A 9,389-nucleotide genomic window follows, 5' to 3' on the forward strand; every position below is an offset into this window, starting at 1 on the left:
CACCTATATATAATTCCAGTTACAGGACATCTGATGCCTTAGTCTGGGTATGGTTACTCACTTATATCACACACACACACACACACACACACACACACACACACACACACACACACACACGAGAGAGAGAGAGACAGAGAGACAGAGAGACAGAGACAGAGAAACAGAGACAGAGACAGAGAGAGGGAGGGATGGAGAGCGACTAATTAGCCTAAATTAAAAAATTAAGATTAGCTTTAGCATGAGCCGACTGTATTGTTTCGTTTCTTTTTGGTGATAGGGATCAAACCCACTTGTAAAATCTAAGTGCAAATTCTACCACTGAGTTACATCCTTGCCTACAAATTTGAATTATAAAAAATATTTTTCATAGTATTTCATAGAAGCAATTATTCTGCATATGAAAGAAAATGTTTTACTCTGGGCATACAGACACCATGTTGAAATGCCTCACTAAAGGCATAGACATGAACATGAATGCATGTGAGACAATTATGGGAAGGAGGGAGGGACAAAGGAGAGGTAATGAGATAAGGGGTTAGAGGGTGTAGGATTAGAGTTATGTCCATGCCTGTGTGGAACTGAAAAAGAGTTTAAATTAAAAGAAAGAAGAAAAATGAAAAGCTTTTAATAGGACAGAAAGTATTTGATCAGGAAGAAATCTTTCAATATTAGGACTATAAGCAGTGGATTGGCAGTGACGGGGCCTGGTGAGTTTACAACAGGACTGTTAAGTGAGTTCAAAACGACACAAATACAAAACACTGCAGCCCTAAGGACCTTGAAGTCCCTGGAGAATTCTTATCAGTCTGTAAAGCAACCGCAGACTCATTTTCGGTTCTGTACCTTATATGTTAGGTTTATCAGAGATACTAGAAGTTTTAAGTCCTCATTAGCACTGGGGCTGCTTACTGTGCTTTTGTGATGCGCTATTTTGTTCCAGCTTCCATTTTATCAGCGTTGAAGGCATCTGAGGTGTTTTAGAGTTGCTTAGAATAATTGGCCAAGTCCTTCTGTGTTTCCATCAGTTTGTATAATTAGGTTGGCTCTTTTTCCCCTCTAAGCTTAGCTGGAAAAATGACAAAGGATGAGCTGTTTGTATATCATTAATCTGCATCCTCGTTAACTAAAGTAAGATCTTCAGTCAACAGGAAGATGGGCTAATGATGGCTCCTGGCTGTTTGATTGTTTACTGCTCCTTTTGTCATTTTTCACCCTCTGCATCCCTTTGATTGAGCCAATTGTGAATATAGGCAATCAATAAAACTCCAGGTGCTATAATTTGGCACAAATCATGCATATAATTATGTGAGACTGTAACTGGGTCCACCAACATAGGATTTAGAAAAAAATTAAAGTAAGAACAAATCCAAAATGCTTGAAAAATTTCAAGCCAATATAATGCAGTTGCTCTGTGGCTATGTGTGTATTGAATTAGGAAGGGGACCAAATATAATTTATGAATCCAGAGAGGCATGTATTATATTTATACTAACATCAATCACAGCATATAAACCAGTGGTATCTGTTTCATCTGTAAAGAATATGAAAATGGATTTATTCATGCAGTGACATGCTTTGAACTGCTTTTATTTTAATTAAAAGAGACTTTATTTTTAAGTGTGGGTGTGTGTTGTGTATACACTTCTGCAGAGGCCAGAAGAGGACGTTAGATTCCCTGTAACTGGAGTTACATGTGGGTATAAGATGCCCACTGTGAGTGCTAGGAACTGGCAGAGCAACAAGCACTCTTAACCACTGAGCCATCTCTCTAGCCTGGAGTTTTGGTTGATCTTAATTCTTTCCACACATAGCAAAAAGCCACTACAAATTTCTGGAAATTTTTGTTTTATTTCCCTAGACATCACAGGGGCATAAGCACTAGCTAAGCATTTTATCCAGTCTTCTACACTTGATAAAATAGCTTTCCTACATGGTTTATCCTGACAAGGCTTATCTTTCACATTTAATAGAGGAAATTGAAGTCATTAGACCTATTACAATCTTTCTTAAAAAACAATATATATATGTATATATATATATAGCTGTTCAATTTTATATAACAAATCATATATTTTAAATTTTAAAAATAGTTTTAACTTCAAATGTTGTGATAAATTTATAAATGGGCAATGTAAATAAAAACTCAGTCAGGGAAAACAAAAAGCAGCAAGCTTGTATAATTTAGGGTAAATATGATGGTTATAATGTATCATGACTAAATTTTGAAGATTTATACTAAAAGAAGTCATCAACAATATTAGCAATGTGTCTTTGGTTTAATGACTTGCAAACTTTAAAGTTTTAAATAATCATATTCTTCCCCATCAAAATTCTCTTCTTTATAAAGAAATCCTTTCAGATTTAGAAATGAAATACTCACTAAAAAACCCATGGCCATTACTGAGCTAAGTTACCCTATGGAGTGTGAAATTTGAGTTCAGGATGTCAAGCATCAGGAGTGTTGGGACAGTCTGTCCATATTGTATCTCCAGGGCAACTTCTGATCTCCTTCTACACTTCAGAGGAGCTCAGTTTCAGAAACAGTGTCTCTGGTGTAGGTCATTCACACTTGGCCCTGCAAGGTAAGAGACCACCGCAGCCTTGTTCCTGTCACCATGGCAATGGGAGCGACAAAGATAATGAAGAGCCACTGAGCGAGCAGATGTTGCTGTACTCTCCTTGTTGAATGACTTGAAATCTGGGAAAAAACAGGAGAGCAGCATTATGTGTTGATCAACTGGATTTGATCTTGGAGGATGATTGTCCTGTGCCTTGGAAACTTAACGTACTGAGCTGCCCATTTCCTATTCAAGTCAACATGAAGAAGTGCAATGGGTAAGGAGAAAACAAACACCTTCCATTGTTGTTTTAAATATATCTTCCTTCCTTCCTTCCTTCGTTCCTTCATTTATCTACTTACTTATTCTTCTCTCATACAGTAGATCCTGACTGTAGTTTCCACTCTGTCCTGTCCTCCCAGTTCTCCTCCAGATCCACTCTTTCTAAATTTCCCTTTGGAGAGGAGTAGGCCTCCCATTTCTTGTAGATTTCCATCGGCTTTTATGTAAAGACTATGCGATAGCTTTAACTTCTTATTCATTCATTTTATTCAGTACTGATTTATGAGCATGCATGCACAGAAGCAGCTACCTTGCCCACCTGCAGCTTCTGAGCAGAAATAATGCACAAGCAAAAGGATTCGGAACTAGCCTAAGTAAATACTAAGAACAAATTCTAAGCAGGGCAGAAGATAGTGTGGCTTTGAGAAGGGCAACTGTATTTGTGTTCCATCATGGTGCAGGCAATTACCACAAACTTGGTCTCTGACATGGCTTTGGAAGCTGAATCCAGTCAGAAGGGCAGCCTCTTCTCTTAATGTTGTTGAGTTCCTTGCCTTTCCTCAAGAAGCTGGTGGCTCCATAGATTGGTTGCTTGTTTGTTTGTTTGTCTTGTTTTGATTTTTTGCTTTTGGTTTTGATTTGGTTTCTTTCTCAGATGATCAGCATCATGTTATCGTCACTTAATTTAGTTTGTTCTGTCTTCCATGCCCCATCTTCTGCCTCATAAAGGAAACTTGCCAGCTGATTTCAATCTTCTTGGGTGACCTTTGTAATACTTAATTATATCTGTAAAAGTTCTACATATAGAACCACAAACACAGTTTCCAGGGATTTGTGTGCTGATATGTCTTTTCAGGAGCAAGGGAAACATTCAGTCTATCATGATGATCAAGAAACACTGTTTTTCGCTTTAATCAGAGAAGCCTTTCTTTCCAATTAACGGTGGTGAATGCAAAGAAAATATTAATTCTTTGCTGCTCAAACAGCAGAGAGTAAATGGCAAATGCATGCTCATCCTGAAAAAGGATCTTTAAACAACTATCCTTTAGATGTCGGGAGTATTGCTCAAGAAAGACAGAATAAATGTGAGAGACAGAAGATAAGGACACAGCTAGTTTTAGCATAGTTTACAGCAGCTGAGGATGTCAGCCCTGTGTCTGTAGAGGAATGGTTCAGACAACATAAAGGCTGGGTAGAAGAGTGCTTCAGGGGCATCTACTCATCTGGCTGAACTACATACTAATGATAAACTCAAGGATAAGGAAAGCCATTGGTTTTGTTGTGTACTCACTGGTGACATCACCAGGTTTCAATGGGTAGTCTTATCCCGATCACACAGATGGTCACTAAATAGGTCACAAAACCAAAGGAAAAGTCATGAATTTGGTAGGGACTGGAAGGAAAGGAATGAAGATATTTTTTTTTGACATCGGAAATGTGGTATCATGTTTTAAATTGTCAAAGAACACAATTAACAAAAAAGAAAGAAAAGAAAGTTATTCCTACTGTGTTTATTACAGAGAACTTTTGTATGAGATGGTGTTCTGAAGTGAGAGCAAGATTAAGTGATTGAAATACAAAGAATGACATAATTATGTAACAGGAAGCACACAGATTCTACTTTCATCCAAAAAGCTACTGCTGCTTTCCTGGATGCTCTAAGTGCATATGAGGTGTTGAGTCAAGAGGACAGGCTAAACAATTTTGAAGTCTTACACTGTGATGATAAAACAGTACTTTTAAATATTCATTGATGATTATTTTATGTTGTTTATTGCACTAATTCCAGCTGTAGTTATAGATGCAAATGGACATTCTAGAAGTTTATTGAATTTTAATCACAGGATCTCATTATAGAGTTTATAGTTGGGCATAAACACTAGGACCTTTCATACATAATCCCTAATCCCATCATTAAAATGTAAGAGTTTTGAAAATTTTTATACTTTCACTTTCTACAAGTACACATGCTCCTGGAGAACCAATAATGTGACGTGGAAAACCAACAGTAAGAAACAAGAAAAAAGAGTAAACCTGGTCAAGGACACAGGTAAGGATAATAAGACTATAGTCAAGAATAATATTTACTTGAAAGTGAGAGGAATGAAAGAAAGAAACAAATGAAAAAAATGAAAGAAAGTAAACACATTTTAAATGGTAGCTAAGAGTTATGCACAATAGTCACATTGGTCATTGCAGGTTGGCAGGAAGCATCTTCATGGTCAAGGGAAGAATAGGTCTTTTCTTTCTTAGACTATGGAAGCTCCCCTTGTCCACTTTCCCAAAACAGTTCATTTCACTAGTACAAGAACAACTTCATTACAAGGCACAAATGGACATGAGGCAGGTCTGTTTCTCAGTTTTTCAGAGACTTTTCTAACTAAAATGACATCACAATCCTATGACCAGGCTGTAAGACAAAGATGGGAGGAGTTTGATTTCTCTGCCATTCTCTCCTTGCAGATTCTGATACAGTGTCTCATACAACTCTTGTGCTAGGTGACCCACTGAAACAGTCAATGTCTGCACAATGCATAGGAATGTATGCTCCTCTTGAAACATGAGTATTTTGTTTTTTTAATTCTTTTTTTTACTTTTTTGGGTTTTTGAGACAGGGTCTCTCTGTGTAGCTTTGGCTGTTCTGGACTCACTTTGTAGACCAGGTTGGCCTCGAACTCACAGCGACCCACTTGCCTCTACTTCCCGGGTGCTGGGATTAAATGCATGTCTCACCACCGCCTGTCTATTTTGGTTATTAAACGATGTGAAAAGTGAAATTATGAAGACACTGTATGCAATGAAAATTTTCTACTCAGAAAATTGTGCTCCCAGCTCTGTTCCTGCAACCCTATTCCTTCATCTAAAACGTGGTTAAGTAAGGTCACACTAATCATTACATCCCTGCACAGCACCTGTTCAGGTGTGCTAGGATTCGCAGAGAGACTCTGATTATCTTGATTCACCAGTAGGGTCAGTTAGTTTTCCCACCGTTGTCCACCTGGGAGACCCAGGATTGGAGGAGTGTGGGAGTGGCTTCGTTGCTTCTGTCTATTACATACAGTGCCTGCTGTGATGTGTTGCCAGCTCTTTCTCTTCTAGGTTGAATACAAATTCCTGTGGAAACAGAAGAAAAGATTACTGGTGTTGGAGAGGGATTGTGACCCATGCCCTCATTTATTCAACGGATACAGAAAGTTCACTAAATGCTAACAAACTAAAAAAAATACTAAACAGGCTCTGGAGGAAATGGCTCGGCAACTAAAAACACTGGCTGCTTATCTAGAGAACCTGAGTTCATTTCCCAGAACCCAGATGGTGGTTCACAAGCAACTATAACCCAGTAAAAAAACTATCTGGCATCCTCATGTTTACTCCAACAAAACCAGACATGCATGCAACTCACATACAAACATGTAGACAAAACACTCAATCACGTTTAATTAAATTATAAAATTAAAAAAATCATCAATATTAAAACTAACTAGATGGAATCATTTCTATACTTTTTTTTAGCTCCAATGACCTTCTTAATGTTGAAAATAAGTATCTTTCTCTCTCACTTTATTTTTCTTTTCAAATGACTCCCATGCTTATTGTATTTTTTAGCTTACCTCTTTTAAATGTATTTATTTGTGTGTGTGTGTGTGTGTGTGTGTGTGTGTGTGTTTATATGCATATGCATGTGTGCTTGGATTGGTGCCCTTGAGAGCCAAAAGAAGGTACCAAATTCTTCAGAGCTAGTATTAACAGGCAGTTGTTAGTTGCTCAACTTAGGTCCTGGGAACTAAAGCATGGTCCTCTGGAAGAGCAGCAAATGTTCTTAACCATAGAGCCATCTTTCCAACCTGTGTTTATTTATTGTATTATTACTTTAATCGTTTCAAGATTGGTTAAGTCCTTAGTCTTGACTACATGTTGTGGTTGCCAAGGCTGACTAAATGGGTTATACATTCAATGGGTACGATCCAGGATGGAGTTTTAAAGACGCTTGCAGAAGGAGACAGAGGAAATAGACAGACACTTGCAAGTTAGCCATAAAGAGTCAACTGTGTAACCTTAAGTCAGTTCTCACAGCTGAAGGAACAGATGAATCACAGGAGTTGTGAGACTGTCGAAAGACAAAGACAGCCAACAAGGCAGCACTGAGCTTGGAAAATTGCCTGAAACAGAGTCATTTTCAATGCAGTCTGGGCAGCATTTCATCAGAGTGGGAATTCTGGCTAAGATTTTGAATTGATAAAGAGAGATTTTTTAAAAGGCACTCCAAACAAGTGCATACCATACATCCTTCTGTTTTCAATTAGTCTAAACCAGCCACTCTGAATGTCCATATTAGTGACTCTTGTTAAAGCAGATGAAGCCAAGACCCCTCCTAATGGGAAAAAGAAAAGTAACATAAGAATTAAGAAATGCATGTACTGCAAAAAAATAATTGATTTTGACCAATGTAACATTGTCCATTGTGAACGTATTAATTGAGTCCACTACAGCGTCATGCAGAGTTTCAGGCTTAAAAATGCAGAGCATATTCCTTAGCAATGGGCAAAGAGATACCTCACTGGTGGTGGTGCTCTTATATCAGTCAGGGGTAGAGTAGGTGGCAGTTCTTTGTTCATCCTAACTTGATGCCAGGCTTGATAGCTAAAGATATTTTCTCCTTAGGACACACAGAATTCAAATAAAACCCTGAGATTCCAGCAAAGGATGAGGAAGCAGAGACCTGAAGACTGCCATGCCACCCATAGGCCTACCCTCTAGCACATAGCACAGTTGGTCTGTAGACACCTACTTGTGGGAGGATAGCACCTAGGGGCTCATCAGCCTCGTGGCCAGCCTGCAGCAGGAGCCACTTCAATATGTGAGTATGTGGTTGACAGATGGAAGACAAAGTGAAACAGAGCAGCTTGAGCATTATGTAGAGAGATGGAATTGGAGATTCCAGGATGGAGACGAGTAACTTGTAAGTGGCTATTCCTGCCACTATAGAGCTATGGTGAGCTCCCAGTCTGAGTAGCTGCTGAGTGCCAGGTCTGGCTCTGTACCTATACAGCAGTGGATGTTGTTGTTGATGTCCATGGCTCATAATATCACTAGAGAACAAAAGGACATTCCAGGTTGAGCCAGAACTAGGCCAGTCCCTCACTGGATAGGGGATGCTTGAGACTGGCCCTACCTCTTACCATAGGCAGCACTAACAAGAGTGGCCCTGTGCCTTTCACACTCAGTACAGAGAAGCTGTCCCTTGGGGTAGCCAGTGGGTGACCTGCCAGCCATGAGGGTATAAATCTGGGAGAGCTATCCTATAGCAGTTGGAAAGGTTGTCCACAAGGTCATGAGTGCAGGAGATGCCCCACACCTGCTTGGGAAAATGGGCCCTGCACCCCATCTGAGCAGCGCAGTAGAGTTGGCCCTGGTGGAGTGAGCACAGATGAGCTAGCCTGAGGATGAGATGTAAGAGCCCTGCCCCTGCCACTTGTGGCTGTGAGATGGCATAGGTGTAGAGGTGATGCCTCGCACATTCGCCTCCACCTGTGGTAGTCAGGATAGCTATGCCAGGGGCCAGGAGAGAAGGAGAGCTAGCCTTGCTGATTGCCTCACTGACATCAGCATTCTGGAGAGCTCTGCCTTCTATCTTGTCTGGGCAACATAGTGGAGCTGGACCTGATGGTGAAGGCACGGGTGAGACAGTCCTTGTGAGAGTGGAAAAGCTGACACAGTCTCTAGCAGGTTGCAGCACTTGAGTGCGTGGACCGTGAGACTTGACTGGGCAGCACAGTGTAGTTAGCTCTGGACTTGTGGGTGGACGTGAGCCAGGCAAGAGGGCATGAGAGCAGCAGAGAGCTGACCCTCCTCCTGCAGATGAAGGTTACAAAGCAGTAGTGGAGAGCTCACCCTGGTGGTGAGGGTAAGGGAGAGCCAGCACTCTGAGTAGCTAAGCTACCACCAAGGCCCAAATACGGGGCTCTGAATTGGCCCACCCCAAATTCTATATCATCTCCAATTGGTTGCGACACGTGAAAGGACCAGTTCTGATGATTGCAAGCTGCAGAAACTCGGTGACACAGGGAAACAACAGGACAACTGGGAGGAGGCCTGGTGCAGACCCAATACAGATGGTGTCACAGAAGCCAGAGATCTCAAACCAAATTAATAACTCATGACAATGAATATTTTCAAGTAAAGATGTGTGGGCAGAGAAAAATACTGTGAGACATACTGTGACATACTACAGTTACCATGATGAGATGCTTTCTACGCTTAGGTGGTTGCTGTTTGTTTCATTGTTTGTATGTGTTTATTTTTGGGGGGAGGTTGCAGTGGCAAAGGGCAGATATGAGGGGACAAGAAGATGAGCGGGTGCATGATGTGAAGGCACCAGCCAAGGACAATACAGGAGGTAAACTTTAAACCCCTTCCCAGATCTAGCCAATGGTCAGAATATTCTCCACAATTGAGTGGAGAGTGTGATACGACTTTCTCTCATACTCTGGTGCCTCACATTTGACCATGTCCCCCGGAGGGGGAGACCTGGTGGCACTCAGAGGA

At 40.6% G+C, this 9,389-nt stretch overlaps 1 non-coding gene across 1 annotated transcript; it reads left to right on the forward strand.

The window, feature by feature from the left end:
- Positions 1–7,371: 7,371 nt before the first annotated feature.
- On the forward strand, positions 7,372–7,514 carry LOC127197845 (small nucleolar RNA SNORA48). The gene has a single exon (XR_007831797.1). It is a non-coding gene; the product is annotated as a small nucleolar RNA SNORA48 (small nucleolar RNA).
- Positions 7,515–9,389: the final 1,875 nt, after the last annotated feature.

Source organism: Acomys russatus, chromosome 13, assembly GCF_903995435.1.
Source record: "Acomys russatus chromosome 13, mAcoRus1.1, whole genome shotgun sequence".
Classification (NCBI taxonomy): domain Eukaryota; kingdom Metazoa; phylum Chordata; class Mammalia; order Rodentia; family Muridae; genus Acomys; species Acomys russatus.